This window comes from Hevea brasiliensis, chromosome 14 (assembly GCF_030052815.1).
Source record: "Hevea brasiliensis isolate MT/VB/25A 57/8 chromosome 14, ASM3005281v1, whole genome shotgun sequence".
NCBI lineage: Eukaryota > Viridiplantae > Streptophyta > Magnoliopsida > Malpighiales > Euphorbiaceae > Hevea > Hevea brasiliensis.
In genome coordinates this window covers 74,238,317-74,249,570 of record NC_079506.1, presented here as the reverse complement: position 1 = coordinate 74,249,570, position 11,254 = coordinate 74,238,317, and the positions used below count along the sequence as shown (strand labels likewise).

The 11,254-nt window shown below is 32.5% G+C and overlaps 1 non-coding gene across 1 annotated transcript; it reads right to left on the bottom strand.

Annotated features, from left to right (window-relative positions):
* Positions 1–1,920: 1,920 nt before the first annotated feature.
* Positions 1,921–2,025, bottom strand: LOC131173505 (small nucleolar RNA R71). The gene has a single exon (XR_009143821.1). It is a non-coding gene; the product is annotated as a small nucleolar RNA R71 (small nucleolar RNA).
* Positions 2,026–11,254: the final 9,229 nt, after the last annotated feature.

The following is an 11,254-nucleotide window of genomic DNA, read 5'->3' as shown; positions in this document are numbered from 1 at the left end:
TTTAGAGCAAAACATGCCGAAAGTTTCAGGGATTCCCACATGTCCCGTGTAGCTGATCGTGCAGAATCTAAAGGCTCCTCCTCTAAATCAACATGAGGCATGTGGAAAACAACCTGAATCAACATGAGGCATGTGGGATGGCGCTGGCAGATTTGTTGACATGGAAAAATTTTCTCTTTTCACACCTTTTACACCTTTTGTCCTCATCCCTTTAGAGACTATTTTTAGGGCAAACCTTGAGGGGATGTGTAAGCATCATATTCTCATTTTTACCATAAGGAGAAAGAGAGAGAAAAAATCAAAAGAGAAAGGAAAGAGGGAATCACGCCATTTTTGGAGTAAGAACACCAGCAGAGTGATGTTTTCCAGCTTCCATTTTCAGAGATTTGGATTTTCTTCTTCTGAGTTCATTCATTTTTAGTTTTATTATCATGTTTTCTTGCTCTATTTCATATTTTCTACTTGTAAATACAAGCATGAGTGAGTAGATACTTAAGATTTCAGAGTTGGTGTAATGATTTAAGTTTTATTTGTGGATTTGGACTGGTTTTAACTAGATTTTAGTATATATAAGCTTTGATTCTTATCTTGTGTGCTTATTTACATACCCATTGTTGGAACCCTTTGGGTTTTGTTCTTAATCTTAGATTGAAGGACCGAGAGGTGAAAATCTATGATAGATAATCAAGATAATGAACTTAATCACCTAGTGTTAGAAATAAACTAGTGGGTTAAGAGGAATTTCAAGTTGATTAAAATGCTTAAAGGGTTTTGGGTAATTAAACATCGCATGAGAATGGGGTTTAGTTTCCTTTAAAATACTCTTTAGTCTGCTTGAAAGAGAAATTAAAGGAAATCAGAATCAACTTCCTTCAAACTTGTATTTCCCTTAATCTTGGCTTTGCCTATCCAAATCCCAATGAAATTTATTTCATGAACCTCAACTCTAGAATAAATTTTTACCATTCATTAATTAAATCTTTTGTTACTTGCTGAAATTTTAGTAAATTAGTATAATGCTTAGAATTTTAATTGCTTAATTCATTATAATTTCCTTACTTTCCCAATTTATTTTGCTGCATCTCTTACTTTACTTTTGGAACATATTATCGATAGCCCAAATAATCGTGACTTTTATAGTTTGGTACTCAAATAATAAATCTCTGTGGCACAATATCTTTTCTTTACTACTTGAATGACCCGTATACTTGAGGAGTACGCAACCAAGTTTTTGGCGCCGTTGCCGGGGATTTGTTTTGTTTGATATTAGACGATTGATTCTTTGGTTAATTTGGGCATTTTATTTTTGATTTTAATTTCTTTTCTTTATCATTTTACTTTGAGATTTTCTTATTTTGGTTTTTCAGGTACATATCTTTTATATGAGAAGAACAAAAAGTGCAGAAATTGATTTAATTTTTGATCTTGAGATTGAAAAGACAGCTAAAGCTTTAAAGAGTAGAGTCTAAAAGAAGAAAAGCTGAACTCAGAATTCAAAGACAGCAAAAGCAACATCAAGAGCAACAAGTGATAGAAGCTATGGCAAACAATAACAACAGATCAATTAAGGATCATGCTTTTCCTAGTTTTGGAGATTTTAAACCGAATATTACAAGACCTAGAGTGGAAGCAAACAACTTTGAGTTGAAGCCTTCACTTTGTCAAATGGTTCAACAATCACAGTTTGGGGAAGGTCCTACTGAGAGTCCACATCTGCACCTTGCACATTTTCTTGAAATTAGTAACATGCAAAAGATAAATGGAGTGTCAGATGATGCCATCCGGCTGAGATTATTTCTTTTTTCTTTGAAGGATCGTGCTGGGGAGTGGTTGCATTCATTACCTCTGGGTTCAATAACTACTTGGGATGAGTTGTCACAAGCTTTCTTGGCTCAATACTTTCCTCCTAACAAGACTGCAAAATTGAGAAATGAATTAACTTCTTTCAGACCAAGGGATGATGAGTCTCTATGAAGCTTGGGAGAGATATAAGGATCTTCAAAGGAGATGTCCACATCATGGAATCCCTAAATAGATGCTAGTTCAACATTTCTATAATGGTGTTTCTCCAGCAATTAGCAGTATAATTGATGCATCTTCAGGAGGTGATCTTATGAAAAAGTCAGAAGATGAAGCTTATGCAACGTTGGATAAAATTGCTTATAATAATTATCAATGGAGCTGTGAAAGAAATGAAATGAAGAAGCCACCAGCTTGTGTCTATGAATTAGATGCCATGAGTATGTTCAATGCCAAATTTGATGCTTTGACGAGAAAAATGTATAAGTTAAGCATGAAGGTTGACTCATCAATTGGATCTAGTCATACAGAAGATGTTGGTGTGGGAAATATGCATTGTATCAATGATTTTCCTTCCTATGGGCAAGAGTTTGGAAATGAGCAAGTTGATTTTATTGGGAATTGCAATCAGAAACTAGTTGATAATCCTTTTCTGCTACATATAATCCAGCATGGAGGAACCACCCTAACTTTTCTTGGGGAGGTCGATAAGGGTAGTAACAGAATTATCAATAACCTCCTAATTTTTAGCAACAATAGCAGAATTTTCAGCAAAACAGAGTACCACCTGGATTTCCACCACAAAGGAATCAAAATGCACCTATTCCACAACCACCAGTTCAGTCTTCAGACCAAGATTCAATTTTTAAGTCTATGATGGAGAATTTCTTAACTGCTCAATAGAAACAAGGAAAAATGATTCAACAATTAACTTCAAGGATATACCAGCTTGCCACTCATAATAGGATGTTGGAAAACCAAATAGCTCAACAAGCAAGCTCTTCCAGCAAAGCACAAGGAAAACTTACAAGTCAACCAGAGAATCCTAGAGAACATTGTAAGGCAGTGATCCTAAGGAGTGGGAAAATTGTGGGAGAAGAAAAGAAAGATGAGGTGGAAGAGGAAAAGAAGAAAGAAGATGAAGACAAGAATGAATTCACTTCAAATCATGGTGAAGTTAATGAGGAAGCAAACAAGAAGAAGGAAGTTGAAAAAGAAGAAGAGGAAAAGTATGCACCTCCACCACCATACAAGCCACCATTGCCATATCCTCAGAGGTTTTAGAAAGCAAAGCTAGATAAGCAATTTGGGAAACTTTTGGAAGTTTTGAAGAAGTTATACGCCAACATTCTATTTACAGATGCAATTTCTCAAATGCCCTCATATGCTAAGTTCCTAAAGGAAATCTTGTCAAACAAGAAAAAATTGGAGGATTATGAAACTGTTGCACTTACTGAAGAATGCAGTGCTATATTGCAGAATAAGCTTCCCCCTAAGCTTAAAGATCCAGGAAGTTTCTCTATTCCATGTCACATTGGAGAGACAAGTATTGAAAAGGCATTGTGTGATCTTGGAGCTAGTGTAAGTTTGATGCCACTCTCCATTTGTGAAAAGTTGAAGGTAGGAGATTTGAAGCCCACCACCATTTCTTTGCAACTAGCTGATAGATCTATCAAATATCCAGTGGGAATTTTGGAGAATGTGCCATTGAAGGTTGGAAAATTTTTTATTCCTGTGGATTTTGTGGTTCTAGAGATGGAGGAGGATGTAAGAACGCCCATTATACTTGGAAGACCATTTTTAGCTACTGCAAGAGCTAATACAGATGTGAAGAATGGGAAATTGAACTTGAAGGTAGGAGAAGAGGAAATAGAATTCAATATATTCCAAGATTCCAAGGAATCAGCTGTGGTAAATTCTTGCTATAGGGTGGATGTTATAGAAAATGATACTGGAATGGAAGATATTAAGTTGGAGGGAAGTCAAATTACTCTTCATTCTCAGTGTAATCAGCATACAGTGCAAAAGAAAAAGTCTCCTTTGCCACTTCCTTTTTATAAGAATGAAACTCCAAGAGTAAAACTTAAGGCTCCATCTAAACAACTCAAAGTAGAAGGTTCATCTCAAGTTTGTAAGAGTAATTTGCAAGGTGTGATTAAGATTCTAAACAAAGCAACAGGTACTTTCATAGTCAATGGGAAAAAGTTGAAGTACAAATTTATTGCATCACCTGTTGAGAAGGGAGGCAACACTTTCCAATTCCAACCACCATGAACTGAAAAGGGGTCAAGCTAATGACTTAAAATTAGCACTTCTTGGGAGGCAACCCAAGTTTATTTTTAGTAGTTTGTTAATTTTCTTTTTCTTATTTCATCCCTTATAACTCAAATTTTGATATTTGTCTAATTTTTAGTTTGTCGGCAAAATGCAAAGATTAGATGTTTTGGAAATTACTGCAAAGAAAACCATGTTGCTGATTTAGGGGAAGTTTTCTATGTTTCTTTTAATTTGTTGGTAAACAGTAAATTTTTTTCCATGATGATGTGTTGCTTGAGCTAGAATGAAATCAGAAAATTTAGTTGAGAGAAATTTATGATAAGGATTAAATTGTGCTTTAGGATTGTGTAATGATGCTTAACATGTTTATATTTAATTTTGGCTTATTTCAGTGTTTTAGCTATGTTTATATGTGTTAGTTTGGCCAATTCAGCTTATTTTAAATTTGTTATTCTTGAAGGGATGATTACTATAATTTGGAGTTAGTAATATGCTGCAAGAAGAAAAGGTAACTGCTGTTTGGGGAAGTATTCTGCACTTTTATCTCATTGTAAATAGTTTTTTTTTTTAATGCCAAATTGCTATTAGGTTGAATATACTTTGATGAAATGAGGAAGTTTGGTTGATCTATGTGTTTTGAAGTGTTAATTTGGTGGAAATTTAATATAAAGTGTCAAGGTATTGATTTTTGTTATTTTGAGTATCACGCATGCATTAAAGATTGAGTTTGTTGCATATTTTTTTCATATGAATAGTACTTTCTTGACTTTTATTGGATATATTGAATATGCTTTGATGGTATGAGTGTATGGGTTGACAATACATGATATTGAGTTAAACTTTTGGGTTTTGAGGTGTGAACTATGGTTGATATATATTTTGAAGTGTTTTGGAAAATAATTCATACTAATTTGGTTGTTCTTTGGTAGAGTATTTTTAGAATTTAGGATTTTTAGAGTGAAATCTTGAGTTTTATATTAGGTCTGATAGCATTGAGTATGACATGCCTCATATTAAGGGTTATACTATCATGTGAGCTATTTGAATTGCTTAAAATTGCAAAATTTTTGAAACCCACCGAAATTTTCAAGGGGCATGACATGCCCCATGTTAGTACCCAGTGTCAATTGATTAGCATTCAGCATAGGGCATGCTAATTTACTTTTACTTCAACATGTCTCATGCTACTCAATCAGCGCACATGTTCACCTAAAAACCTGAACTTTAAAATTTTCCAATTCACTTTTCCCTTTTTCACCTCACTCACTTCTATTTAATTTGATATAATTGGGATACTTTTGCACATATTTTCTTTGAGCTACATTGTTCATATTATTTTGAGCTTAATTTTGAATTAATTGTTCTTATTTAGCTTTAATTCCCAATTGTACATATTGTATGAGCTGATTAGTTTATTTACTATTTGTCCATCTTTGCATTCATTTAAGCCAATGAGGACATTATCTAATTTGAGTTTGGGGGAGGGCAAAATTTTTGGGCAAAATTTTTGCAAAATTTTTAATCCTTTTTATTTACATTACTTAAATTGCATTTCATTTATACTTAGTTACTTAGTTCACATACACCATACACCTACACCATGTAAATATATACACTTGCATATAGATATCATATAGATCATGTATAGTTTTTATTTCATTTTTTTATTTTATTTAATTTTTGCATTCATTTTAGGAATCATGCATACATAAAAAATATATAAGTAAATAAATTTTTACCTAATTCTTAGAAAATTGAGAATCATTTTGAAAAGCAACTGAGCTTACCTCTAGAAGGGTTTGACGAATTGAAAGTTCCAGATTGGTATGAGCTTATGAGATTCTTATCTAGGTTTATATCTTCTTAGCCAAGGGCTACCCAATTAATTACATCGAGTTTTGAGTGCTTAGAGAAAACTCTAGAATAAGAAATAACTAATTGTGTCTCACCAATTCTAGAACAAGCCTTCTAAAACTTTCGAGGAGAAATCTTAGCATTCACTTGAAAAGAGAGATGATTTAGGCATTCTTTGAATTTTAAACCCACATTTTTAGCCTTAACCAACCTTACTTTAAAAATTTCCCTTTGAAACCAATTTGAGCCTTCATTTATACCCCTTATTTCCTTGGCACCCATAATTTACCTAGCCATAAACCTAAACTCTTACTTGCCCTTCATGAGAATAATTTGTTAAGTGATAGATATGCTTAAAAAAAAGGAGAGGGGGGGGGGGGGGGGGGGGGTTTTATATAACAATCAAGTGGGAGAAGTACTAACATAAAATTAGCTAGCAAGCATATCATGTTGCGAAAAAAAAAAATTATTTACCATCCAAGTATACAAAGAAATGAGTTTGGGGGTGGATTAAAAAGGAACAATTGTATGCTAACATTAGTGATTTATTGTAAAGTTCTTCTTCCCATTTGATTCTAAAATAATAATAATAATAATAATAATAATAATAATAATAATAGAAATAAAAAAATAAAAGTGTATCTTGATCTTTTTAACAATTTAATTATTCTCATATTTTGCTTCCCTTTTGCCTTTTCTTTGTTAGCCACATTATTACCCCTTAACCCCATTACAACCATTAAAAGTCCTTTTGATTTCTTGATTGTGTTTTGCTACATTAGTGGAGATTGGATTAGTTGGTTTGCCTATGGGATTGGCACATTATTCATCCACTTAAACTATTTCCATCACCATTTGAGACACATTAGTTTATGGATTGTTTTAGAGCCTATTTTAGCATGATTTCTCTATGTAATTGATTGGTTTGGGTTTGATGGAATGAATAATTGACCTAATGCTAAGCGGTGATAACTTTGGTGAGAATTGAATTCCTTATATCTTGAAGGTGGGTATATGGTTTGTTGGTGGCTAGAGGTAAGTTTGAAAGCTTGAACGAATGATTTTCATGAATTTAAGAAAAAGGTATCCCAATTGCATATAATTGTTTTTAATTTGCTTGAGGAAAAGCAAAGATTTGAGTTTAGGGGAATTTGATAAACTCATTTTATATGAGTATTTTAGAGCAGTTTTGCATCCATTTTGCCTTTTTAGTTTAGCAATTTTAAGCTTTTAATGCTTATTTTAGTTAATTTGTTAATTTTAGTTTCATTATATTTGATTTTTGGAATTTTAATGTTTTTTTATAGGTTTTACTAAGGTTTAAAGGCAAAAAGGTCCATATAGAAGAAATTCAAAGTGATTTGGAAGCTTAAAGTAGTGTGAAAAATGAAGAAAATTCGCTTAAAGAAGAAAACCAGCCGAGACTTTCAAGGGCCTCAACATGCCCCATGTTGAGGGTCATGTGAAGATAAGAGTTAACCAACAGGAATCCACATGAGGCATGTAAATTCACACTGGATCGAGTAAATAGAGATTTCGGAACAAAACATGCCGAAAGTTTCATGGACTCCCACATGCCCCGTGTGGCGGGTTGTGTAAACAGAGATTTTAGAGCAAAACACGTCGAAAGTTTTAGGGACTCCCACCTGCCCCGTGTAGCTGGTCATACAGAATCTAAAGGGTCTTCCTCTGAATCAACATGAGGCATGTGGAAAACAACCTGAATCAACATGAGGCATGTGGGATGGCACTGGCAGATTGTTGACATGAAAAAATTCTCTTTTCACCCCTTTTACACCTTTTGTCCTTATCCCTTTAGAGACTATTTTAAGGGCAAACCTTGAGGGGATATATAAGCATCATATTCTCATTTTTACCATAAGGAGAAAGAGAGAGAAAAAATCAAAAGAGAAAGAAAAGAGGGAATCACGCCATTTTTGGAGGAAGAACACTAGCAGAGTGACGTTTTCCAGCTTTCATTTTCAGATATTTGGATTTTCTTCTTCTGAGTTCTTTCATTTTTAATTTTATTATAATTTTTTCTTGCTCTATTTCATATTTTCTACTTGTAAATACAAGCATGAGTGAGTAGATACTTAAGATTTCAGAGTTGGGTGTAATGATTTAAGTTTTATTTGTGGATTTGGACTAGTTTTAACCAGATTTTAGTATATATAAGCTTTGATTCTTATCTTGTGTGCTTATTTACATACCCATTGTTGGTACCCTTTGGGTTTTGTTCTTAATCTTAGATTGAAGGACCGAGAGGTGAAAATCTATGATAGATAATCAAGATAATGAACTTAATCACCTAGTGTTAGAAATAAACTAGTGGGTTAAGAGGAATTTCAAGTTGATTAAAATGCTTAAAGGGTTTTGGGTAATTAAACATCGCATGAGAATGGGGTTTAGTTTCCTTTAAAACACTCTTTAGTTTGCTTGAAAGAGAAATTAAAGGAAATCAGAATCAACTTCCTTCAAACTTGTATTTTCCTTAATCTTGGCTTTGCCTATCCAAATCCCAATGAAATTTATTTCATGAACCTCAACTCTGGAATCAATTTTTACCATTAATTAATTAAATCTTTTGTCACTTGCTGAAATTTTAGTAAATTAGTATAGTGCTTAGAATTTTAATTGCTTAATTCATTATAATTTCCTTACTTTCCCAATTTATTTTGCTGCATCTCTTACTTTACTTTTGGAACACATTATCGATAGCCCAAATAATCGTGACTTTTATAGTTTGGTACTCAAACAACAAATCTCTATGGGACGATATCTTTTCTTTACTACTTGAATGACCCGTATACTTGTGGAGAACGCAACCATTGTCTACAGCTAAAGAGGGAGAATAAAATAAAGAAGTGCTAAAAAATTTTTCTTCAAAATTTCTCTACACCAACTGAAAGGGAGGGAGAAATTAAAAAAGTGTTGCAATTTTTTTTCTATGGTTGAAGACTATATTGGAAAGGTTTGGAGTGAATTTAAGTTGCTGTGTGCGAACAAAAACTGTGAATCTCACGCATTGCCAGGCACACCGCGTGAGGAGGAATCGTGTCAGAATAGTCAGCAAGACGCAACCATTACTAGTGTCGATCTGTAAAAGGCAAGCATGGATAGCCACAAATGCAGGGTAGGACATGACTAGATGGGCACGCAGGACCTAATTGCTATCCTAGGCAGCATCTACCTGTCACGCCACATGAGAATATCTATCAGCTGCCACCCGACATTAGGGCAAAACTTGGAAGCTACCCTAGGTAGCGTCCCACTGCCACACTATTTTTTAATTCTTTTTTTTTAACACTTCAATCCACAGAAGAATCTCTATCAAATGCCAAGGCAGGACTTGGTCGCTACTCTAGGTAACGTCCCCCTGCCACACTATTTGTTAATTCTTTTTTTTTTTTTACACTTCAATCCAAGCGAGAATCTCTATCAAATGCTAGGGGCAGGACTTGGTTACTACCCTATGTAGTGTCCCTCTGCCACATTATTTTTTAATTCTTTTTTTTTTTTACACTTCAGTCCACGCAAGAATCTCTGTCAGCTGCCAGGGCAAGACTTGGTCGCTACCCTAGGTAGCATCCCCCCTGCCACATTATTTTTCAATTTTTTTTTACACTTCAATCCAATAAAAATTTATTTAATTTTTTTCAAACCTAGACGCTAGCTACACTTGAGTCTGCCTCTCTCTCTGTACCAAGTCATCAAATACCATCCTCTTTTGGCAAATAATTTATATCTTACCCCCTTTGCAAATTTATTTTTCCAATTACACCCTCTTGGTAATTTGCCTGTGGACAAAGGCCTATATGTTTCTTTAAATACAAAAACAAGAAACAAATTCTTATTTATATATCACAAATTTCACATGTAAAGGTGGAGCCAGAAAGTTGAGTCAATGGGATAAAAAAAAATTATTCAATTCAAATAAAAAAAAATAATGTATAGAACAATAAACTACTTAATGAGAGAAAAAAATAATAATACAAATTTTTTTATATATAACAGGAATAGAGTAAAAATTAAATGAACATGATTTCATAAAATAATAAATTGTTGCAATAATCTTAAATTTACAATTATTTCTGACAAGTTATCATTTTCTAGAAACATTGTATGATTACTTCATTATCAATGCTATTGAAAATATTTTTCTCAACAAATGTCACTACAATAAATTAAAAAAATAGCTACAAAATTTATCAACAATAAAAGATCATTAGTAATTACCGACACTTTACCGATGAAAAAGGAAAGCCTAGATGATTAAAATTTAAATCAATTTGTACTGACAAATTTACCGGCCACATACCCAGGCAAAATATATTGACGAAACAATTTTGTAGGTAAATATGGTCCCAAATACAAGCAGTAATGTTAGCGACCAAATATAAAATATACCGATGAAACTAATTATTGGTAATTAATGACAAATCTCTATTTTGTTGGTAATATTAAAAACAAAATAAAAATAGAAATTTAAAAACTAAAACAATTCTACTTACAAACTCTTGTTGTCGGTAATTACCAACCACATTGTATTTTGTTAGTAATATTTAAAATAGAATTAAAAATGAAATTTTCAAAAAATTTAAACAATTTTGCCTACAAAACCATTGCGTCAATAATTACAAATGACATTGTATTTCGTTGGTAATATTAGAAAGAAAATAAAAAATAAATTTGTAAAAAGCTTAAAACTTTTATTTTCAATTTCGACAATTACCAACAAACACGTAGTTAGTTAGTAATATTAGAAGCAAAATAAAATTGTAAAAAGCTTAAACAATATTACCTACAAAACAGTTTCATATCTAATTACCAACAACATTGTCATCAATGATATTAAAAAGAAAATAAAAAATAAAATTTTAAAAAACTTAAACAATTTTACCTACGAAATCATTGCATCAGTAATTGCTAAGGACATTGTATTTCATCGGTAATATTGAAAAGAAAATAAAAAATAAAAAGATAAGAAGCTTACAAATGTTACTAATAATAGGAATTCGTTAGTAATTACCAATGATATTGTATGCAGTTGGTGACATTAAAAGGAAAATTAAAAAAATTAAAATTTTAAAAGACTTAAACAATTATACCTACAAAATTTGTTCGTTAGTAATTACGAACGGCAATAAATTTCGTTGGTAATATTAAAAGCAAAATAAAAAAATAAAATTGTAAGAAGCTTAAAAATATACCTATGATAGGAATTCGTTGGTAATATTAAAAATAAAATAAAATTATAAAAAGCTTAAACAACTTTACCTATAAAACCTTTTTGTCTGTAATTACCTGTAACACCCCTCAC